The 25,589-nt window shown below is 44.2% G+C and overlaps 1 protein-coding gene across 1 annotated transcript in view; it reads left to right on the forward strand.

Annotated features, from left to right (window-relative positions):
• The window catches only part of MYLK4 (myosin light chain kinase family member 4), a gene marked incomplete at its 3' end in the record, with an annotated part of 89,771 nt that overhangs the window by 42,741 nt on the left and 21,441 nt on the right, over positions 1–25,589 (forward strand). The gene's annotated exons all lie outside the window — the stretch shown is intronic.

The following is a 25,589-nucleotide window of genomic DNA, read 5'->3' on the forward strand; positions in this document are numbered from 1 at the left end:
CACAGGGACTCTACAAGGACCCCATTTCGGAGGACAACAGCCTGTGTGTGACATGTTTATAATTCAAAGTATCATGAAAGTGGTCTCTCCTGCCACAAGGTAAAAATCCAGTTTTAAGATGTGTATATAGAAGTCTGTTTTAGCCTGAATTACCATTTGGTTAATTACATAGTAATTACATGGTAAGGTCTGAGTCTCTCTGAGCCTCTCCTGCATTTCACTGTGTCTCCTGTGGTCACCTAACAACCCGGGGCACGGCTTTTGTCTCCTCTGAGTTGGTGTGAACGGCCACAGGGAGAGCACATCAAGGATGGAATTTACTTAAGTGGACATCTAACACTGAGACCTGGTTTCACACAAACCACTTAAACCATTTCCTGGCAAATGGCTACGGCTTTGTGTGCCCGGACCCCCTTCCTCTTTCTCACCTACTACATCTGCTCTGCTTTTTTATTACATCTGTCTGTAACCTGAAACATTTTACTTTTTTTTTTTTTTTTTTTGCAATTCTGCAGCTACAGTGTCTCAGTACCATTTTTGGACTTACACGAGCAGTGTACATTTCCTAAGTACATTGGAGATGCTGATTTCTTCGTAGCCTTTTCAGAAATGTCCCAGTGCCCTTAACTCTGGGTTAATGTGTGCAGCTGACAGTGAGAGAAGCCCTACTTGCTCCTGGGTGGACCCTTAAGGCCGGTGTCTTGAAGATAAGACACCAGGAGTTCTAACCTTGGTGGATAAGAAGGACCTTCCAAATACTGAGGTCATGCCCTCCCAGAACAGCCTGGGGCTCGAAGCTGGAACCATGTGTCAGGATGTTATAAAAGGAGCTTGGATGAGATACACTTAATGCCACTCCCAACTGTAGGAGTCTTTTATTTTGTTTTAATACTGAATCCTGATGTATGTTGAGTTCTGATGTATATTCCCTCAGTACACATGAGGTTAGCAACTGACCATAGAGGTCTAAAGGATGAGTTTCTGCAGTGTGATTTTATTTTTACTTGCCACCCCCCCACCCCCCAAAAAAGCTATCTTCTTCCCTCCACGATTTCTCAGAAGGCTCTCACTGAACCTTTGCATTTTTGTTCCTCAGCCAGGGTCTCTAAATACCGTTCTGCTTGAGGTAGGGATTTGTTTCTCCTCAGCTGGATCAAAGTTGAAGCACTTTTTGCAGAGCCCCTTTGGATGTGAACCCTCTGGGATTCCTGTTGTTTTTCCTTAATATACCCCTGCCCAGAGCAAGCCCCTGCTGGACCCTGAGGAGCAGGAACACCAGGATCCATGGCTTTGGTGGTGATGACTAGGAAGTCGCCACAGTGCCCCTTGTGAGTCTAGCCCATTGGCACAGGTGCTGGGTGAGGAGTAGAAATGCCGTTCTTGGCTGCAGGGCACTGAAGGAGGGCAAGGCCGTTTTCAAAGTGATCCACCAGAGAGCCAGGGTGACGGGTATGGAAACAGACAAAATCACTTTGTGGAGAAGAGCCCAGAAATAGCAAAGCTCCTACGAGTGCTAACAGCCTCATGAAGGGCATCTGTCTAGCCAGGGATGGCTGGAGCCAGAGGCACCCACAGCCTGACCACTTCCACCTGAGCTCTTATTGAAGATGTGAAAAGCCAAAACCCTAACTTTATGAGGTGCTTTGGCTGGGCCACGATGAAGAGGAAATACGGAAAATTGATTCTAAATGAAAGAGCAAACACAGCCCCTGGGGTGCCAGTGAGGGCAGGAGAGCCTCAGGAGCGCCCAGGCCAAGGGCGGTCCCCCAGCATTTCTGAGCATCTTCTGTGCCTCCCAGTGTTTGAGTGTTGGATTGCTTGAGCAAATCTGTTCCAACTTCAAGCTTTAAAATAGACTCTTTCCGATGCTCTGCAGGGATGGGCCCTACCTGATCAGCTTGATAATTATCCGAGCTCACGTAACTTTTCTTTTTTTAATTAAAGAAGTGAAAATATGAGAGGTTGATGTATCATTGAAAAAAAGGTGAAATATTCAGTATAAAAATAAATTATTAAGGTGATATAATAGGATTTCAATTGTCATGCTAAATATTGGGACAGCCCACTCATAAGTAAACATTTTAATATAAAATACATAAAAATATTTTTACATAAAAATCTTTAGATTTTTCATATAAACTTTTTGTATTCATTATACATTCACATACTCTAAAGATCCATAAGGTTCCTCAAAGCTTTTCATGAGACATAGTATTTCTACTACTTCTGTCCCTATGTCCCCCCCCCGCACCAGGAGTAAATATTTTCATTTGTTTTAGCTAATTCTTTCAGTTATCTCCATATATCTAAACAATATGTGTGTGTGCTTTTTCCTTTTTCGTATTTAAGCTTTTCAAGTCAAATGGTCTTGAGAGAAAGGTAAGGATTGGGTCTAAACAATATGTGTGTGTGCTTTTTCCTTTTTCATATTTAAGCTTTTCAAGTCAAATGGTCTTGAGAGAAAGGTAAGGATTGGGTCTAAACAATATGTGTGTGTGCTTTTTCCTTTTTCATATTTAAGCTTTTCAGGTCAAATGGTCTTGAGAGAAAGGTAAGGATTGGGTCTCTTTCATCTCTACCTTCACCCCCTCACACACACCTTTTATGTTTTGCTCTTTTTCCCCATTCTCCCAACGTAGTTGTATTATAATTTCTGGTTAAATAAAAGTTCAGTGTTTCAATTATTGTGATTTTGAAAATTCTATTCATGACTGAGAGCAATGTAGAGCATTATTATGCATTTTCGTTTTTTGCTCAGCCCTTTCTTTTCCCTGGAGTTATTGTTTGCCCTGATTTTTAAAATTTGCTTAGCTTTTAAAGTACGTATCATGAATTCAAAACCAAACCATCTATTAATTGTCCAAATCTTTTCTACATACCTTTAGATACATTAGGTATCCTATCAAATTTATCTTCTTGAAGAAATTCCTCCCAGAGACTTCTGACCAATCTGAATTTTATTCTACTCTACAGTGGTTGCCCTCTAAGCCTGAAGCAGAGCTGATGTCCTAGCACTTCTACTGGAGAAACCCTGTCTCCTATCCTCTGTTGGATAGGGCATCCTCTGCTGTGTATCCTTTGCTTCTCTTTCTTGTTTTACTCCTTTGTTTAGATGGAATACACCTTCCAGTAGTTTCCTAATGTGATATTTTTGAGATCTTACACATCTGAAAATGTCTTTAGTTTACACATGCACTTGGATAATAGTTTATCTGGCTGGGTCCAAAATAGTTTCTTTTCAGAATTTGGTAGGCATTGTACCATCGTTTTCTAGCTTCCATGTTGCTGTTGAGAAGTCCAAATGAGTTCAGAATCCTGACCCTTTGTAAGTGACAGATATTCTCTCTGGCAGCTTGTGACACCCTCTATTTGTCCCTGAGATTGTGAAATTTCACACTGACAGACCTCGTATGGCTGTTTTGTCCACTGTGCAGGATGTTTACTGGCTCTCACATCCTTCCATCTGGGAAACTGTCTCGGTCAATTTCATGTTCTCTTGTTTTTGCTCTGGAACTCCTAGTATTTGAGTGTTAGAGCTCCTCGCCTGGTCTCGAAATTTCTCATCCTTTCACTTCTATTTTCCTCCTCTGCTCTGCTTTAAGGCAGATTTCTTTATTGTGGAAGCTCCTTTAAGTTCTCTTGTCAACTATCAGAGTCAATTCCAGGAACTCTTTCCTAGTCTCTGAGCGTTTCTTTTATGTGAATCCTGTTCTTGTAACCGAGATTTAATATGTTTTATGAGGATATTGATGAGTTTTTTAAAATTTTTTTCTTTTTTCTGCATCACCTCTGCTTCCTCCAACTTGCTTTGCTTCATTAGTTTTAGCCTCTGTTTTTCATATTAGGGCAGAAGTCCCAAAATTTGTCTGCATATTATGATCACATAGGAAATCTTTAAAAATGCCAACATCCAGACCACATGGCAGACCAATTAAATCGTAATCTCGGGGACTAAGATGAAGGGATTAGTATTTTTTGAAGTTTCCAGTGTTTTGTGGGACAATTCAAGTTGCTTTTCAATGTTCCTCCTCTGTTGTCTTAAGAGTCAGCTTTCCTGGCTGTGCCCAGTTGATGACCACTTATCCATCTGCCTCCAGTTTCCAAAATTCTATTGCTGCCATATTTTCTCTTGTTATTTTTTGACCTTGTGTGTGTGTGTGTGTGTGTGTGTGTGTGTGTGTGCCATTTCACAGATCCCTTTACTGCTACTTCAATAGGGTCTGAAGACGGAGCAGAGCATAGAGTACGATAGGGAGGAAAGGGCACTTTGAGGAGGTCAGTGTTAAACCGGAAGGGGCCTTCTAGGTCAGTTCTAGTGTATACTGACAGACGTACAAATATATCCGCAGACATTTTTTTTTTTTTTTTTTTTTTTTGTGGTACGCGGGCCTCTCACTGTTGTGACCTCTCCCGTTGCGGAGCACAGGCTCTGGACGCGCAGGCTCAGGGGCCATGGCTCACGGGCCCAGCCGCTCCGCGGCATGTGGGATCTTCCCGGACCGGGGCACGAACCCGTGTCCCTGCATCGGCAGGTGGACTCTCAACCACTGCGCCACCAGGGAAGCCCTATCAGCAGAAATTTTAATTTCACTTCATTTATTCAGAAGGGGCTACTAGCTTAACATCAACCCAAATTTTCTTTAAATAGGAGATCACTGGCACCACAGTCAGCTATATAGTTAAAACCTCACGTAGTCAAACTTTACTCATTTATAATTAGTGATAATGGACTTGGATGAAGTTTGCCTTTCTCCATTTTTTTTAAATTAAAAAAATTAGTGTAAATGACACTGCAGATTGGTAAACTGGTTAAGAGAAAAAATATTCAAGGACATTATAAGAACTTATATGCAGAAAGACAAAAAGTTCCTCTGATTACAAATGCTGCTACTGATGTGAATCTGATTTGCTATGCCCTGAACTGCACTTTATTAGCTATTAATCTGTATTACTGAATTAACAGAACTGAAATAAAATTCTTGCTTCTCTTTAAGCAAATTTCATAAATTTTTCTTTTTACAGACTTTTCATCTACCTGAACTTGGAATTGTGGAGGGTTTACTGTAATGAAAATAACAGAGAGACAAACTGTGAACTGTAACGTGTCATTTACAATTAAAAAACCACTAAACACAGGCAAGGAATTCAAGGGCTATAAAATGCCATGCATTTTCACAGTCAATTAATACAAAATTATTTGGCACATTCAGTTCTGTAGCTAGATGGGAAGTTACTATATTTAATTGCTTTCAAACTCACAAATTTACCTGTGAGACAGTGGCCCTCTTTTCATGCTCTCAGGGGGAAATGGTGCCTCAGCCTTCCAGTCCCCGAAGTGCCATTGGTTTGTCTCTTTTTACTCTGACCCATTGCTCTGGCCTCCCTCCCACCCTCCCTCCCTCTTTCCTTCTTTCCTTCCATCCTTCCTTCCTTCCTTCCTTCCTCACTGATAAACATCCAATGTGCTGGTCTTTATGCCTGAAGCTGACTGGAGCGCTTTCTCCCATGTGTGGGAGGATGTGACTCAAGGATGTAAGCCCAGATTTAGCTGCACATCCTGCCCTTTGAAGAATGTGTGTGTGTGTGTAGAGTACTGGCTTTCCCTTAGAAGCCCTGGGACTCTGCTCTCGCCTTGCTGGCCTGTCTACAACAGCAGCCCTAAGTGATGTCAGTGGAGTAAAAAAAAGGGAATGCAGAGAACTGGCCTTCAAAAGTCACTTTAAGGCTCCAGTGAGACTAGAGACATTGAGCCTTATGAATGTAAAATTTGAAAATTCACAGACTCCCTAATAATAGCAGCTATACCTCTGTTATTTTCTGTTGAGAAAATACATGACTAAAAGCTATTTTTATTCACTGATTCTTTCAAATAGGTTTGACTTTTACTAACCACACCAGTGTAAACAAACATTTGAACAATGGTAAGAGTTAGTACGCGCCCATGTTTAGTCAGTGTATCACTTAGGAATTGTATGTGACTTCTAGAAACAGAATTCTAACTCTGGTGAATTAAATACCTGAAGGTTCAGACCCTGACAGTCAAGAGGTCCAGGGGTGGTGGTTTACAGCCAAGGTCTCTGAAATCGTCTGGCCTTTTCTTCATGGTCCCAAGGAGGTTGCTGGAGCTCCTGCCACACACACAACATCTGCTTTTGCTGCAACTGGAGGAATGAAGGGCAAAAAGTTTTCCTTTGGGGGCTTCCCTGGTGGTGCAGTGGTTGAGAGTCCGCCTGCCGATGCAGGGGACACGGGTTCATGCCCCCGTCCGGGAAGATCCCACATGCCGCGGAGCGGCTGGGCCCGTGAGCCATGGCCGCTGAGCCTGCACGTCCGGAGCCTGTGCTCCGCAGCGGGAGAGGTCACAACAGTGAGAGGCCCGCGTACCGCAAAAAAAAAAGTTTTCCTTTGAAAGCCTTTGGCTCTTTCATGCTTATGCCTCAGTGGTCACCCCCTCTGCAATGGAGGCTGAAGAATGTAGTTTTTCAGCCGAGCACATTATCCAGGGGTCTCTTAGAAGGGAAGATGGGAGAAGGACATTGGATAGGCCGCTAGCAACCTATGACATGGTCAGTCCAGACACAAGGCTGAGAGTGCGTCTGGAACCGTGGGCAGCGAGGGGGTTCTCAGCGTGTGGGCTGGAGACCACGGGTCAGACGTCCCTGACACTCTGTTCTATGGGGCTGGCATCTCGGCGTGCTGGGTTTAAGCATTTCTCAGGGGAGGCAACTCATAGCAGTCAAAAGAGCACTGAATGTGGAGGCAGAAGAGGTGGACACAGTCCTGAGCTATGGGTCAGGAACTTGGACAAATGGCTTTACTTCTCAGAAGTGCAGCTTTCCCTCTACAAGGAGGAAATAATAACATCTGCTTCTGGGAGGGGGATGGAGATGAGGTCTGTGAAATCTTCTCGGCGTGGAGTCTCCCACACAGAGATGCTTACTCAACGTGGCTTTAAACTGAGGAGCCCAGGGTCACAGGCCAACCTCGGACTTGGGGACAAGCAGGCAGATGTGAGGTGCTGGACCTTCACCTGGAGTCCCACGTGGTGGATGCTGGCCACAAGATCATTTCCAGTGCCAAACGGCATCTTGTAAACTGCTCGACCCCAGAAGCAGGTGCAAATTGGATTTCGAAAAGTGCAAGTTCACTCCCCGCTGCACATCCGCTCTGGAGGTCTGCGTGCGTGTCTGCTTTGTATTTCAGGATTTTCATTTTTTATATTGGCTTATTTACAGATGTTTGATCAGGTGTGAACTTCTACCAAGAAGACTATAAAAAAGCAATTTAACAAGTGAGTCTGAAATGCCATACCAAGGGTGGGACTTTACACAAATTACGTACTGGACTTTAAAAATGAACAAAGTTGCTCTTCCTTTTTTATTTCCTTGAGAAGCTCCTGGAAGGAAAGTTCAGGAGTTCACTTTGCCTGTTTGGGGCGGCTGTCCAGACGCCCACATCACCCTGTGTTTCCTCAGACTGTTCTCTTTCCCTGAGATGGCCTTTCCCTCCTATTCACCTGGCAAAAACCTATTTATTTTTTCAGGCCCGGCTCAAGCAGCACCTCTACTTCAAAGTCTTGATAACCCAGGACCCAGACAGGAGGAGTCCCTCTTTCCCCTGTGCTGGTGTAATTCCTGTCTGTATCTTCACTGTAGTAGCATCGGGCATTTGTTGAGAGCTTACTGTGTGCCAGGCACTGGTCTAAGTGCTTTATATATGTCCAGTTAATGCTCATGAAAACTCTGTAAGGTAAGAACTGTTATTATCCTCATTTTACAGAAGAAAATTGAGGCATGGAAAGGTTAAGCGGCTTACCCAAGATCATACAGCTAGGAAATGGCCAAGTCAGGATGTGAATCCCGTTTCTTAAGCAACTATAACACATACATGATAATTATTTTAATAATGTACTTATCAGTTTTTCTCACTAGATTATAAGAATTTTCTGTCAGGGGCTCTGTCTTATTCCTCTGAGCATACCCAGCATTCTATCCTGAATGAATGAATGAATGAATATGTATACACACACCATGGGGTAACAAATTTGAACTGTACAGGAAACTCTAAAATGATGAGAAATTACTCTATGGCCCCAATTCAAGTCTCTTTTCACAGTGAACACTGTTAATCATTTCCTGTGATTTCTTTTAGAAATACCAGCATATATGTATGTGTTTTAAAGAATTGATCCAGGGCCTCCCTGGTGGCGCAGTGGTTGAGAGTCCGCCTGCTGATGCAGGGGATACGGGTTCGTGCCCCGGTCTGGGAGGATCCCATATGCCACGGAGCGGCTGGGCCCGTGAGCCATGGCCGCTGGGCCTGCGCATCCGGAGCCTGTGCTCCGCAACGGGAGAGGCCACAACAGTGAGAGGCCCACATACCGCAAAAAGAAAAAAAAAAAAAAAAAAAGAATTGATCCAAACAGGATCACTCTTAAACATTCTGCTCATTGCTTAGTACATACAGGGCTCTTTTCAACTTATCAAAAATGAAAAGTGATTTTGATATTTTGCTTAACTGTGATACCTTGAAAATTCCATTGATTTTGTGTCCGTAAGAATTGTTGATCATTTAAAAATATTGACCATAGCCCCAAATCCAATTTTTAAAATGTTTTAACACATAGTAGTAACCTCAGCTACTTTGGGGAACAGAGGAAGAAATGAGATAATTATGTCTCTTAGCCAGTGTGCTCTCAGCAGCGCTCACTCAGAATCCTTTCATTTCTCTTATTCTTCTACATTTACAAAGAAGCATCCACTGGAGTGTTTTTCTAAACGAGCAGAGGAGTGGTGGTGATGGGGGGCGTGGGGGGGCTTCGAGAAGAGCACAAAGGCTCTAAAGCCCATGGCGGCCTCGGTCTTGGGAGCCTGGGAGGTGGGTATAACACACCATGGACCCCGGGCTAGCACAGAAGACGGTCCATAGATCTTGGACTTTCCAAGGGACTTTAGTGCGCTGAGTTCTTCTACTGTGTGGACATTTCATCTCCTCCTCTGGCAGGGGAAATGCCTTTATTTTCCATATGGTACAAAGATGTACCTCTCTCCAAAGCAGAGTTGAACCTGAGCAGAACATGTTTGTCTGTGATTTCGATCCTACAGGCTGGACACTGGAAGCAGACCTAGTTCACTCTTGGAAGTCAGCAGAAAGCCTTGATTCAGATGCCCTTGAGGATATGCTCTTTCCCCTTGGTCAATACAAGCTACTGTGCTCAGACCTTTGATGCTGCAGGAAAACCGTAACCCGGTACTTTTCTCAGCCCACAATTGTCTGGATCAGCCTACTTTCTCTTAAGAAAGTTCTCAAACAGTGAAACATATGAAATTAGCTTATATTACTTTTTAAAAAATCACAGTAAAATATACATAACATAAAACATAAAAATATACATAACATAAAAAAAAAGCCTCCAGGTTGCAGCCTGTATCAGAATTTCCTTCCTTTCTAAGGCTGAACAATACTTCATTGTATGGATGGACCACGTCAACAGACATTTGGGTTGCTTCCACATCTTGGCCATTGTGCATAATGCTGCTGTGAACATTGGTGTGCAAATATCTCTTTGAATCCTTGCTTTTAATTCTTTTGGGTGTATACCCAGAAGAGGGATTGCTGGGTCATGTGGCAACTCCATGTTAAATTTTTGGAGAAACTGCCACACTATCTTCCCCAGTGGCTGCGCCATTTTACGTTTCTGCCAGCGGAGCACAGGGTTCCAATTTCTCCACATCCTCACCAACACTTACTTTTTGTTTCTTTGATGGGCTCCATGGTGTGATGGGTGTGGGGTGGTATCTCGCTGTGGTTTTGGCTTATGTTACTTTTCACTCAAGAAAAAGCATTTTTCATTCTGGGTTTGGTGGGAGTGTTTTGAGGAGGAACCATAAAAGCAAAGTTCTCGGGCTTCCCTGGTGGCGCAGTGGTTGAGAGTCCGCCTGCTGATGCAGGGGACACGGGTTCGTGCCCTGGTCCGGGAAGATCCCACGTGCCGCGGAGCAGCTGGGCCCGTGAGCCATGGCCGCTGAGCCTGCACGTCCGGAGCCTGTGCTCCGCGACAGGAGAGGCCACAGCAGTGAGAGGCCCGCGTACCGCAAAGAAAAAAAAAAAAAAAAAAAAGCAGAATTCTCCACCGAATGGTAGCTCAGCGTATATTCATCAGCCTACGCCTGGGCCCATATACGGGATCTGACCTTTAGAAGGAGCTGGCTGGGAAACCCTGCATCGCCCGGCCGTGCTGATCCCCAGAGACCTCCCCAGGGATTCCTGACCATTAAATCGTGCCCTGACTCTGGGGTGGGAACGGCCCTCTCTAACGTAATACTGGTGGCAGCTTTGTGCCAGCCCTTATGTAAATGGGAGGGTGCTCTTCCAAGTGTCAGGGTCAGGCATGGACACTCCTCCTAGTTCAGCGTTGGAGGTGGACTTGACCGAGGCAGTGGAGGAGGCCTAGCAGACACCGTTTGTGCAGACAGCTGAACAGGCTTGTTCCAGAGAGACCACACCAACTTAGTGTCTTTGTTGCTTTTCTTTTTCCAAAAACACTTCCACATTTGTCACTGTATCTTAGCCTCTCAATAATCTTTGGAACTAGCGGAGATAAGCCCATTTGACAGAGAGAACCAGAGTCTTTGAGATATGAAGTGCCTTCTGCAGAGGACGCAGTTGGTTAACAGAAACGTCACTAGAACCCAGCATCCTGGCTGTGGACCAGTGATCCATTTGACAGAGATAATCCCCACTGAGAGTTAAGATTTCATGCATCTGAATGGCCTGCTTTCTTCAGGACTTTTTATGGCTTGAAGCAAAATATTACGTGGAGCAGCCGCAGAGGTGTAGCTTGCGTCTGGCCCTTTCTCCATAAATCCTGGTGGTAAAGCCCAGCTCCATGAAGATGGGCACACCGCCCCCGCCCCCAGGCCTCCCTAACCTCAGTGGGTACCACCCAGTGCTCCTCACAAGACTTCGAGACTCAGTCTGGTTAACTCTGCTTAGCTTAAGGTTAGAAACCACTGCTGATGACTCTCATGATCATTAAAATCAACTTCTCAAAACATGAATGTCATAGACTAAAGAATTTCCTGGGTCTCTTGTTGTTGCCCTGCTTAGCTCAAGTGAGAGATCATGTGAAGTTCTATGTCACTGGCAATGGTCTTTGAGTGACTGGTGTTTTCCTGCTGGATTTTAAGTGGCCTGAAGGAGACACACAGGTCTGGGCAGCCCTCACCAGGCTATTTGCAAATATGCAAGCCCACACATAAATGGTCTGTCTTTTGGAATTTACTAGCTGGAGACCTGAGTGGCCAAGAGCACAGGGGCTTATGGACACAGCATGTGGATGCCACTGATAGACAAAGGCAACCAGCTGACTTTTATGGCTTCTCTCCACGGAGGTCATTCCTCAGCTCAGGTGGCCTCTGCCAAATATGAGCCCCAGGGCATGATGAAGCTGTTGTTACAGGGACAGCAGAATCAGTGCCTGAGGGTTTTAGGTTACGGTGAGTATTAGTGGGAACATGGTGATGGTTTCCTTAAATAAACCAGTAAACAGCAGGCCCTTTTCTGCTTTAAAACAAAAGATGAGAAAAACCTATCTCACGTGCCAACTCTGATATGTATTCTATTGTATATTTACCTGCAAAATGTATAACTTTGATTTATTATTTATATCTTTACAAAAGCACCTTTTGTCAAGGATACCATGACTGGAGGAAAGAGCTTTTGTTATCATGAACAACAATTATCAGTCTTATGTTGCTCTTTGGAACGAAATCCTCAGAGCCTACTTTAAAATTATAGACCTTAAAAGTTGCCTATTTCTTTTAAACCAAAGATACCCAACGTTAGCATTACTTAAAAATAGTTTTTAACTAGTGGATAATGTTACGTAGGAGATGCCCTTCCAAAGCATCTTTGCACTTTACAGCTTCTCAGATGATACCACCCTGTTAGAGCTTGTTCATGAACCATGGGGCTGGCACCCCACAGAAAACCTCCTGCAGGATAGCCAGAAATTTCCTTCCCGTGTCATACTCAAACAAAGTTTGAAAATAAAAAGTCTTTCCCTCATTTCATTCCACCTCTACTGAGCCATAGGTAAGATAATTTAATGAGAAAATTTGGAAGTAACTGGTGGCTAAGAGTATTTAGGATATGGACCATCTTGGGGTAAAGATAGGGGTTGCTATCACCAAAAATTTTGTAACTTGCATTCATCAAGGAAATGTTGTGCTAAATTCATCTTATTCCTTTTTCTCCTGGGTTACTAAACTGGCTGATGTGAGAGTGACATGATTTAGATTAATTTCTGCAATTAAGTTTCGTACCATGTCCTGTGGGAAATTCAGAGGCATGTAAACTGGATAACAGAAGAGCCGGGTGAAGTTGTGGTTAATTAGAGAACCATCCTCAATACATGTTAACTGTGGATTGATATGAACCTGGAGCCATGGTCCTCAGTTGCTTTCTGTTGTGGCACACATGGAGGATGGCTCTTCCCCTCCTGGACTTGTGTCCATGGTTGTGTGCGGGGTACGTACAGTCCAGCAGACTGGCCACAGGTCCACCCTGTCCCTCCCACTCAAGAAAACACACCTGGAAACTGGTTAGTGCCAGAGACATTATTCTGAGAATAAACTTACCACTCTGATCTGGAAAATGAAAGGCTGGCAGATTTCAGTACCTGGGACGTTATTAGTAACAAGGTATTTGTGCTACTATGAGCTATGGTAAGACAGTCTGTGCTATGACTTGGCCCCTTGTCCCTTGCGTCATCCTGTTCAACATTTTAAACTCCATCTTTAAAGAACACTAAAAGGTGTGCTTCGAACATCCTAAGGAACCCCATGGCTTGGGAGCTTCCACCTCCACAACTGAGAGCAGCCTGCAGGAGTGAGGCATCCTTCGAACCTGGAGGTGGCTTTTGGTGCCAGAAAACCTATAGATGGCAGAAGCTTTAAATCAGTATTTCAAAGTGGTTAATTTTTAAGAATGAAGTTTTGATGCTCCATCTAAAAGTTTCCAAAAAGGTTTTATTTCTGTAAGTCTTGCTCCAGATAGACTTCTCTCATAAACAGAGATGTCAACATGATCAGTTACTAATTGCGTAAATATTTTAAAGAAATTATTTCTTATTTTAATAAGAAATAATGTATTATTTTATTTCACCTCTGGACGGCTAGTCCCTGGAGGACAGCGATACTGTCTTGCTTACTTCCCTGCTGTCGACCCTGGCTGTCTCCTGCACACACCATTGAAGTCTGGTGAATTAAACCCTAGTTCATAAACCTCACACCATTGAAGTCTGGTGAATTAAACCCTAGTTCATAAACCTCACAGGGGAGTCTGGGCTGTGACAGAATTCACTTTCCACTTAAGACAAACTTTGCAAATTAGAGGGCAACTAACCCCAGGGCAACTAACCCCAGGGCAACTGTCCCCAAGCCTTGACTGTACATTACTCAACATGAGTTGCCCCAGAAAATATACAGGGTGCCACTTAAAATGGAATTTCAGATAAACAATGAATGATTTTTTTAGTGAGGGACATACTTATATTAAAAAATTATTTGTTGTTCATCTGAATTTGAATTTAACTGGGCATCCTATGTTTTCATTTGCTAGGTCTGACAAGTCTAAGCCTTTAGAAAATGTTGACGTGAGGGACCCACTCCAGAGACTTGGATACAGTTGGCCTGGAATGGGACACCAGGGCTGGTATTTTTCAGAGGCTCTCCAGGTGATTCTGTGGTGCAGCTGGGGTTGCAGGTCACTGCCCTGTAATGTGCATTTTGACCTTGAACCTGTTCTCAGGACCTTCAGTTGTAAGCGTCTGCCTCCTTTCCAAGGTATCCTGGCCCTTAGCTTCCCACAGGCTGACCTCAGGGATCAGTGGACCCACAGGCTTGGGGTGAAGCAGGAAATGCTAGGCAGCCTTGACCTCTGCCCTTCCTTAGGCAGAGGAGCTTTATTCTAGGAAATTCTCCCTATTAGAATTCTTGGGAAATGAAGTGTCTCTGCCCAGCCACTGGGCTCCTTTCTGTACATCAGGCCATTGTGTGAAGCTGATCCTGACCTCTACATGGTTCTCAGATGTGTAGCTCCCCCCGTGGGCACCCTGAGTTCTCATGTGAGCCTCCTACGCCTGAGTCCCCAGACTAGAGCACCCCATCTCCCAAGGAGACCCCAGATATTAGGACCAGGCTTTGCTGGTCCCCATTTCAAGTTTCGTTGTGTGTGTCAGAGCCGAGTCTAGATCCTGACCTTGTTGGGCTCCCCACCAGAGCCTATTGCTGCACCCTGGGACCCAAGCTTAGCATCGGGGCCCTATTCCCCATGAGCAGACCTTTCAGGGTTTGTTTTCCCGTTTGGAATTCACAGCAGTGTTTCTCTGGATTCCCATTTGTTTTTCTGTGCTCACTTGTTGGAGTCCTGGTACTAGTCGCATGCCTAAACGGTGGAGCTTGCCATGGCCTTGGGTCTAAGGTTGGTGAGCCTCCTCTGAGGGCTGTACCCGGTGGGAGGATGGGGGACTTTAGTGCAAGGCTCAGGCCTGGCCCTGGCTTGTTTTCAGCCAGACCCTGTGGCTCCCTGGCAGATCTACACTTAAGACCGTCACAGCGCTGTTGACAGAGCCTGGAATCACTGAAGGCAAGCCAATGCAGGTGTAAGATGTTGGGTTTTATTTTAGATTTGTACCGTTTGAAAGCCTTATAGCATGGCAAAATGTTGAGATCTAGCAATCATTGGGATTATGGGATTAAAGACAGAATTCTGAGATCATTTGTACAGAGTTTAGCTGAAAGTGTTGGTGAGTTAGTTCTCCAAGGAGAATAAACCAGGGCTCAGTGCTCATAGATGTCAGATACACTAGTGGACAGAGAAGCCTGGTAGATGAAGGCCAAAGCAGGAAGAAATGCCAAACAGCTCTGAGTTCCTGATCACACATGTGTCATGAGGACCACTAAAGGGATGAGGTGGAAGCATCGTCTAAGAGAATGGGCGTCATCTGAACCCTGAGAGGCACACGGCTTACACAGGGAGGGTTTAGATTTTAACCTTTAGGTATTTTTACAAGTGCCCTACCAGAGGTGCTCATTTAGAAAGAAACCAGATAGTGTTTTCAAGGATGTGAGCTGTGTAGGGAAAATACTGAGGTGTCGCAGCCAGAAGACAAACCCAGTCTTAATAAAGACTTCTGCACTGAGGGAGCCGGGTGGGGAGGAGACCAGAGCTTTTCATTGGAGTTGGAGTGCAAAGTAAGAAGCCAAAATATTAAGTGGAAGGAACATAGAGTCCTGAATATAAACAAGACGCAGCCCTGTGAGAAGCTGAGAGCTGGCAGAATCCCTGAGCCTCCTGTACCTAGTTAACTCCTGGGCCACCTGAGGCTAATGAGACTGAGGGCTTAGGTCACAGCACATCTGAGAGTGGACAACTCCTTCTGTGCTGTCACTGGAGGGGATGGGAAGGTGAGGCGTGATTTTTTTTCCTTTTTTCACAGCCAAAAGTCATGGTGACAAAGGCTACATTGTATGGCAGATCTGTGACGTTAAACTTTGATTAAGAAAAGATCAACTCTTTGGGAAGCTCTGAAAAAATGATTTGAAAAACTATTGAAAGAGAAGGTAACAAAATGTAATGCTTGAAGGCAAATTTAGAAAACAGAGTTTTCATCAAAGAATATCACTCGTAAAAACACATTTCTATTGTTTCCAAGCACAAGTATGTTTATAGATTCAGTGAACTTTCCCAAGTTTTTTTTTTAGTTTGGAGCTGGTGTTCTTCGATTAGTACTTGAATTTAGTAAGGAAACTTATTTTAACATGATTAATTATTAAAACAAAACATTGTTTAGAGGAAGTATATTTACATATAGGGTTAGGATAATTCTATCAAAATTCTTATTTTTAAATTTTAATAAAGATATTAGATCATCTAGGGGGAAAAGGTTATGTACACTTTGCAGACATGAATTTGGTTAAATCAGTGTTGATGGGACCAAGATTTAATGAAAATATGGATGATTATGAAATGCATATAAATGGTATGTTATTTCATTAAAAATTATATATCCGTATTATAAAATAAACTAGTCTTAGTTATTTAATCACTTGAAAAAAACCCTAGGTTTTAGGATTTTGAGTTGAGGAATTTTTTGCAGCTGCAGTCCTCGTTTTATAGAATGTGGATTTTTATAGGAGTTGTAATCCTCATCTGGTTAATTTTCTTTAAAATTAAAAAAGAAAAAAACCCTGCATTTGACTTTGACATTAATTGTCATAACTTATAGTAGAGAAAAAATTTTGAGGTGATACTAAGACTAGAAGTCATGAAAAGTACTTAATATTTTTTATAACATCTACCTAGAAACTGAACTTATTTATTTTTAAATAATGCTACTTGTCTATTGAATAGGAAAATTTGGTGCCAATATGAGTAATTTTGTGGGAGTGAATAGAAAACGAACAACAGCAAAGTAATAGCATGTAAAGAAATTTTCATGTTCAGATTTGACCGATGTTGCTATAGTAAGTTATATATTTGTGTAAATGTAGTCCACCAATAATGAGGTCAGTTTGAAAAATATATTGCTTATAACTGAAGTAAATCAAAATGAAAAATTTTACAGTGATTGTTAAATGCCAAATTGAACTGGTCTCATTAAATGTGAAATTCAAGGATATTTAGACTATTGGCTAAATTTTTTTTTTTTTTTTTTTTTTGCGGTACGCGGGCCTCTCACTGTTGTGGCCTCTCCTGTCGCGGAGCACAGGCTCCGGATGCGCAGGCTCAGCGGCCATGGCTCACGGGCCCAGCCGTTCCGCGGCATGTGGGATCTTCCCGGACCGGGGCACGAACCCGTGTCCCCTGCATCGGCAGGCGGACTCTCAACCACTGCGCCACCAGGGAAGCCCTGCCTAAATTTTAATACATGAAAATAATGAGATGTGACCAGAATAGATGGAAAAAGTTACTTGTATATATTTTTTTCTTTTAGCAGCTTCTCACTGCACAGTCTAGATGTATTTTCTGGAATTTGATGAGATAGCCTAGCCTGTGAGCTTGAAGCATGCCGTGCCTCTCAGTTAACAGAGGAAAAGAACAAACAGGTATCGACCCCTGTGGTTTTACATGAGCATTTTGCTCATGACTTTTACCTAAGGGGGTCACCTTTGTGGGTCAGTCAGGTTCACAAGAAAGAGTTCATTAAGCACGTTGATGGGGGCACAGCTGCATGGAGGGAATGTAGATGGAGTACGGATTTCTACGAGGCTCCTAACTGAAAACGGACTGCACCCCTACTCTTGGAATACCCATGGCTGCACTTTGCAGCGGTGATTGTGCAGCGCCGAGGCCGGCTGTTGCCTCATCAGAGGCGTTCCGTTATTTACTGCTCCTCTGGGCGTAGTCTAGCAAACGGTCTCCAGCAAGGGGGGCGAGCGCGTGTGCGCTGTTCTTCCTTCCACGACACAGGATTTTGCTCTCCTGAAACCCACAGAGAATTCCATGCGGGGCCCCAACGAGCCAAGGAAAGCAGACCAGCCCCTTCTAGTCCTCAGGCCCCGTCCAGTGCAAGCCTAGAGACTCTCCTTAGATACCTCCTGCAGGTGCTAATCGAGTTTGCTTAATCCTATCCATTATCGTGTCTTATTTGAGAAGAAGTTTTTCCTCCAAACAAAAATAGGCACTTTAAAGTTTACTTGACCTGACTATGTCCTGCTCGCTCTGGCAAACTGATAGCATAACACAGGTTAATGCTGACGCTTATACCAGTTCCTAACATAAATTCATCTATAGTTGCCTATTCTTCTAAAAGTCACAGAAAACTACTGAGTAATAACAAGTGGGATATTGAGAACTGTGTGTACATTTGGAATAGGTACTGTGGTGGGTGGATGTTTAGTGAAAACGGGGACAGAGTCTGTACTCCGTGGAGCCCTGGTAACACGTTTAAGGATGAAGGTGCTGTAGGAAGAACCACCAGTCTTATCCAGAGCCACCCCTTTTAGCAGAAACGTTTCAGATATTATTAAAATCTCCTATAATTGGGTGGAATTGGGAAGAATCTCGTTTTTCTCATTTTCAGTTGAGCTGATCGAGCTACATGCCCTTCAGAGTCTCTTCAAATTCTAAATAGATTTTATGATTTAGTAAGTTTTCTATTTCTTTGTCTTATTTTGAACTGTTAAAATACTGGGCTCTTTTGTGGTAAATGGTGTGGTTGGGAATACAGAACAGTTATGTATCTAATCCACCTGACTGTGCAGCAAACTACTTCCATTATCTTAAGTTCTTTTTAAAATCTAATTTAAACCTGTGATGTTTCGTCTAAGCTGATTTTTCTTATTTCTCCTGGTTCTGCCTTCAGCCATCGTGGAAAATAAAGACCTGATTTCCATAATGAAAAATGCTCCCTTTTCGCTTGTATTGGTTTTGTTCATTGACGCAGCAATCTCTCACCTTGGCAAACAAGAGAATGTTATTCTTATTTGAATCAGTGAATGAAGCTCCCTGTTTAAACAAGAGGACAGGCTCATTGCCAATGCTGCCCGAGACTACAAATTTGCAAAGGAGCTGATGTGCGCGTCTTACAAGCCTATCCCCACATCGCTGCCTCTGAGCGATGCTGGGGAAGAAACAGGACTAACCCACCACACACCCTTCCCCTTGGAGAGGGGGAAACGGGCCTCTGTTGATAAAGTTCCCAAGAGACTGCCCCCTCCTCGTGTTGACACGGCCTAATGCAGTGGGGAGAAGCCAACGCCATTGAAGCAACACCCCGCCAGCTGAGAAATGGAAAATTAATATCACACAGCCAAACAAACAAGCACACTACTTTCTACGATCTGCCCTAAAGACATTTCCACGCAGGCATCTGGTTACTACTAAACCATCATCGCAACAGGAGATAGATTCCAAGGGTGAAGGTACTTGAAAAAGCCCCCAAGAAGCGGTTTCGTGCCAGCAGACAAAGATTCGGAGTGTGCTCTATAACTCTACCAAGTTGCAGTCTAGATCCTGTGGCATCATAGACTTTGAGAGCTGAGGGAGCATTAGAATAACGTACAGGCTGGCTCCTTAATCACAGGACAAGCACAGTGAAGGACTTCAGTGTCAAAGGCAAAGGCATTGATTTAGCACCTATTTTAGTGTTGAGCTAGGTGATGTACAAAGAAATTTAGTCAGACATTTCAAAGGAAATAGCTGCTGCTCACTAGGCAAAATTGTTTCATGATCCGAATGAAGTAAAATGTAGCAGTGCTGATACTCTAACCTCTTCTCGTTTCCATCATCGGAAGTGTTCATTAAGTGTCTCTGAAGCATGTTAAGGAAGTTATGGTCAATACAGAGGCATGAATAATCTGAAATATATACATTAAGCAAATGATTCTTATTAGGTATGAGACATTTGTTGGGAAAGTGGTAAAATGATACATAACTGGTGACACAACGGTCTGAGCAGAGCGTGGGCTTTCTCTCAGAGGTACAGGCCCACAAAGCCCACTACGTGAGCGTGGGGACTTCTAGGTGGCCCAGGAGCCTGGGAGCTGGATGTCTAGCCTCATACTGAGGAGGATGTACTAAAGGATATAATACATAGGTCATCCCTCAAGATAACATTTTACACAGGTGACTGAGGTGCTCAGCAAATACCATCTGGCATCAGCACCCCCCCACTTACTAATCGATGGATCGATCAATTAATCAACTGATCAAGCACAGAGTTAGATGCTAAGGATACTGAGGTGTCTAGGCAGGGTCGCTATGATAAATGCATGATAGATGCACAGCCAACACACATGGAAGAAAGACTGATCCCTCTTTCAGTGTAAGGCTAAGGGAAGGAGTGTTTCAAGGGAGAATTCACAACGGGAAACCTTCTTGGGTGCGGTGTTGAATAATGAGTAGGAATTCCGTATGGTTCCTCAAAGTATGGCCCCTGGACCACTTACATCAGAACCACTTACAGAGTTCGTGAAGAGTGTTCTCAGGCTCCAGCCCAGAGCTACTAGTTAAGGCTCTCTGGGGCAGGAGCTTAGTATACTGCAGAACCACTGCCCCAAGGCCTAAGGCAGCAAAGGAGGTGCTGGTAGAAACACCCAGGTCCTCGTCACTCATCACACACGGCTCTCCCCTTGACGGTCAAGGCACACTTTCCAATTCCCCACTAATGATAGCTCGTAGGGGTAGCAAAAATAAAATTACAAGCCTTTATTCAAATATTGAAAATTGTGTAGCCAGGAGTCTGCTCTTGTGGCCGGGAGCACTCGTATTTTATCCCTGTTTCCTGTGCAGGACTGAGTTGAATAACTGGGAGTTCAGTCACTTGCCCATCGGAGCAGGGACACAGAGGTCCCCGCCCCGCCAGGTACGGACCCCCGAGTTGTTGGGTCTTAGGAAGTTCCAGAGGCTGGCAGGGCGGCTGGGTCAGGAGCTGGGGGGGGACCCCTGGAGGTCGCAAGACATCCACTATTTACCAACCAGTATTGAAGCATTTCCCTATTTTAATAACTGGTATAAGTGCCCATTGAATAGTTTCCCGTACATCCACAGTAAGACAAAAGACAGTGAGATAAAAACACCAAGAGTTCAGTAAGGTATTTATGTTCTCCATAAATTGAGGGTTTAAAGTTACCTTAGGAGTAAAAGCACAGACAACTAGACCGTATCAGAGGCCATGTGTCTGTGAGCTTCTAAATTTTTGTTTCATAAGAACTGGGCTAAATAAAATTACTTTTGTTCCTTTTAAAAATTACTTTTGTTCCTTTGATAGTCAGCTTGCTAGAACCAAGATATAGCGCTTGTGTTAATAATCCTAACTGTGTTCTTGGCAGGTTGGAGCTGATCAGAACATATCCCTAATTCTCTAGAGTTTCCACTGTGGCCGTTTTCATTGTCCCTGTCTTAGCTGGAGTGGCTGTAACAAAATGCCGTGGCCTGGACGGCCTGAACAACAGACGTTTGTCTCTCACCGTTCTGGAAGCTGAAGGCCTGAGGTTGGGGGCCAGCACGGTCGGGCTCCAATGAGGCCCCTCTCTCGGGCTGCAGACAGCCGCCTTCTCCCTGTGTCCCCACGTGGCAGAGGGACAGAGGAAGACCTTGATACCTTCCTCTTCTTATAAAAACACTAATCTCATCGTCCGACCCCGCCCTCAGGACCTCACCTAAACCTGGTCACTTCCCTAAGGCCCCGCCTCCTAATACATTCATCCTGGGAGTTAGGGCTTCAGTCTATGAATTTTGTAGGGACGCAAAGGTTCAGTCTGTAGCAGGACCTTTACACCTCAATGCTGCTTTTCTCTGTGGCCAGAGCTCCCGCCATCAGTGGAAACCCCAGAGGTGAGTGGCCAGTTCTCGGCACGTGGTATCAAGGCTGGCATTCTCTTCTGAGTCCCCGTGAGGACCCCTGGGTCAGTGTCAAGATTCTGGACATTCTGCGGAAGTCACTAGTATTCAACACGGTGCTGGATTCCCCCGCCTACGCCCCTCAAGGCCACTGGTTTCCAGACCAGCTGAGCTGTGTCTTGGCTCCGCCCCCTTTCCCTCCTGCCCCCCTCTGAGCTTCCCCAAGTGTGACATTCGCTCTTCGTGGAAGGAGGCAAGATTCAAATCAATACAAGAGGCCGTGATGAATATTTTGTGAAAAGTTTCTTTACACCAAGTCATTATGTGTGTTACCTAGGCCAGCGCTTCTCAAATGTTAGCGTTCACGGGAGCCTTGCGGGATTGGTGAAAGCACAGATTCTGATCCAGTGGGTGTGGTGGGGCTGACAGTCTGCATTTCTAACAAGCTCCCAGGTGGTGCTGGCCACGGACCTACTTTGAGTAGAAGGGACCAGGCAACTAAATGTTTGGGGATAGTCATAACAGATGGGTTTATATCTACAGAGTTTGTATTACATTCCACATTCAGAGACTTTTTAAGAGCTTTGCAGCTTCTCACTGTTTTTCAGAGATAGCCTTTGAAAGCCACTTCGCTTTGTAGTGTGCTTTCAAAATGTGCTGCCCTGGGGAAGCTGTGGAAAGGCGAAACGTGAGGTTAAATATTTCGTTCAGTGAATCTAAGTTCAGACCTCTGAACTTCCCTTACCACCAAGGGACCACACAGCCCCTCCCTTGGGCCCCCCGGGAGGTGCCCGCCTCCAGGAAGGCCCGTGGGGGGCGTGGGCTGAACCGCCCACCGCTTACTCAGAGCAGGAGACACAGGGGACGGAGTGATAAAAGCGAAGCTAAAATAAAAATTAACAAGCAGCCTGAGGATACCACGTGAAACGAGTCCTTACCAAACTGTCTGCAGTGGGGAGAAATCAGAGAGTTTTATTAGGTGATGATAAAACGTAGTAAACTTCATGTGAAAACATTCCAAGGTCGGGTCTTGTGGGGTATAAGAGAGGAATTTTACTAAGTAAGGCTCCTTTTAATCAAATGAACATCAAGGAGCCCTAATCCCATTTATACCTGCGTTTGAAACTGGTTACACACACACAGACACACACACAGACACACACACACACACACCCGCCGTTCCTCAGTGACTTTGCCGCCCGGTCTGAAGTGCCAGGTTCTATTCTGGGGAGAGAATCCCAAGAAGGCAGAGGCCTGCAATGATTCGGGGTGTTCAGACACACTTCTGTGTGGAGTGCGTCAATAATCCTGCACCCTGGAAGGCAGTGTTCTTCCACTGCAGCCTGAGTCTCCCCTCCTCTGCTCACCTCCATTTTGGTGGAGGAATTAAATCACTTGCCATGACTACATTTTGACCAGCAGGCCAGGTGGAGGGTCTCGGGTGGAGGGTCCCGGGTGGAGGGTCCCGGGCAGAGGGTCCCCACCTGATTTTTTATCCCTTAGCAGACCATAATCCTTCCAGGAGCTTCATGCTTCCAGCACTGACCAGTCCTCTTTAATCAGTACAGAATATGTTTGTTTTTGGAAAACAAACAAGATGTGCTTACACACTTGTACTTCCTATTTTAGCAACTTCTACATATAACTTGGAAACACTAAGAACGAACTTCATGCTGAAGTCGCTGCCCAGAAACAGAAGAGGAGAAATACGTCTTCTGTTTTTCGGGAACTCTTCAGTTCAAAGTTCCTCTAGATGTCAGTATGACCTAGGGAAATGAAAATATAATAGCCTGTGGCAATGAATAAAGACCTTCTTACGTTATCTAAATGGTGAATCATATCTGATATATAATTAAAGGAAAAAATGGTCTGGTTTGGAAGCTTGTTTCTTACCTTCCTCAGAATTGGTAGTTCTTCTATTGGTCAAATCAGAACACTGCACCCAGAGAGCGTCAGCACATCCTGTGGGCACCCACCACTGACACTGAGAGGTCCCTCGAGGCAAACGCCTGGAGGCTTACAGCCAAATTCTCAATTTTACATATTTTGATAGACTGAAATTAACTGACACACCAGTTTTTTTGGGTTTTTTTTGGGTTTTTTTGTTTTTGCGGTACGCGGGCCTCTCACTGTTGTGGCCTCTCCCATTGCGGAACACAGGCTCTGGACGCACAGGCTCAGCGGCCATGGCTCACGGGCCCAGCCGCTCCGCAGCATGTGGGATCCTCCCAGACCAGGGCACGAACCCGTGTCCCCTGCATCGGCAGGCGGACTTTCAACCACTGCGCCACTAGGGAAGCCCACCAGTTTTTGTTACTAAGCCCACCTGTGCTTTTACCATCACATTCACGCCACCCAGAATAAACCCAGGAGAAAAATGCCTGTCCACCGGGGGTTTTCACTGAAAAAGAGAAGCATTGAAAGACAAAGCTATAAAATATCTTTAAAATTTTGTTAAATTATCTTGTCTAACTCATTTTCAAAATCGGAGTGAAATTCCCTTCCTCTCCTCTCTTCCATGTTTATTCTAATCTTTTGACCAATAAATATTTATTTCTTTATTAATTTGTTTCTATTTTATGCCGTTCTCTTTTAATCTTTTTTCTTGTCTCTGGTGGTGCTGGCTGTATGGTAGATATCCAATCAATATTAAAGATATACCTTGCCTATAAGCTTCTATTTCTTTTCTCAGAGTGACAGTACAGCTGTAGTTCAGAGTTAGGATCCTGGTTGTACCATTTCTGAATTATATAACCCTGTGAAATTACCCAACTTTATAATAAAATGGGGCTAATAGTATCTATCCCAAAGGGTTGCTATGAGGAACAAGCAATTAATAATGTAATGTACTTAGAAATGTGCCTGGTATGTAATCAGTACTTAGTATATATTAGCCATCATCATTGTCATCACCGTCACCATCATCACCCCCATCAACATCACCGTCACCATCATCACCATCACCATCATCACCCCCGTCACCATCACCATTACCATAATCACCATCACCATCATCACCCCCATCACCATCACCATCACCATCATCACCAACACCATCATCACCATCACCGTCACCATCATCACCCATACCATCATTACCACCATCACCATCATCACCAACACCATCATCACCATCATCACCTCCACCATCATTATATCCCTGGGCTAAGTGCCAGGGATTCAAAGATGAATCAGTCTTTTTGCCCACTTGAGGCCTATAATCTAGTGGGAAATTGATGAGAAAAAGTGTTTAAGAAGGGCTTCCCTGGTGGCACAGTGGTTGAGAGTCCGCCTGCCGATGCAGGGGACAAGGGTTCATGCCCCAGTCCAGGAAGATCCCACATGTTGCAGAGCAGCTAGGCCCGTGAGCCATGGCCGCTGAGATTGCATGTCCGGAGCCTGTGCTCCGCAATGGGAGAGGCCACAACAGTGAGAGGCCCGTGTACCGCCAAAAAAAAAAAAAAAGAAAGAAAGAAAAAAGTGTTTAAGAAAGTGTTGCAAGCTATACTGGGGTGGGAGTATGTGCTGATTGCTGTGCAAGTATAGAGGAGGGAAACTAAAGGACATTTTCCTGCCCTTTCACTTAAAAGAGAAAGTTCCAAACTCCTGGGCTCTAATCTCTAATTTTGGTTTTCTGCAGATTTACTAAACATGCCTCTGTGTTTGAAGGTCCTTATCTGAAAAATGGAAAGGCTCTGAACCTATGGGACTGCCCTTTAGATTGTTTAAAAGCACATTTATAATTTGTCTTGATATCTATGACCTGCACTTACATGGTGTTTCATGCTTGCAAGTCACCCTCAGGCAAATTTTACTCTCTTTCCAAAGAAAAAAAGACTGATTCTTTGGACATCCATACAATTTCATTAACTTATAACATATAACTTCAGAACTTGTGATAATTTGGGTGGATTGGGCTAATGTTTACCTTTCATGTGGTATTTAAAAAGGGTTTGCTTAGCTAATTCAGAGAAACCAGGACTGTGAGAAGAATGTTTATCTCCTTAGAAAGGGGCCATCTGTTCTAAGCAATGTAGAAGCCCCTTTTATAAAAGCTTACTTTACTCTCCTACTTTCTGGTTTACAAAACCCACTCACATATAGCCTCTCATTTTTATTTGATTTATGTGTGAACTATATCAAGACAATACAAACAGAGGTCAAGGGTGACAAACACATTACAATATCCTTTATCTATCCATGAAGATGGGCCTTCTTCTACAAAGAATGCCAGAGTTTTA

The sequence above is a fragment of the Mesoplodon bidens genome (genome assembly GCF_964165515.1).
Source record: "Mesoplodon bidens genome assembly, chromosome: 10".
In the NCBI taxonomy this organism is placed as follows: domain Eukaryota; kingdom Metazoa; phylum Chordata; class Mammalia; order Artiodactyla; family Ziphiidae; genus Mesoplodon; species Mesoplodon bidens.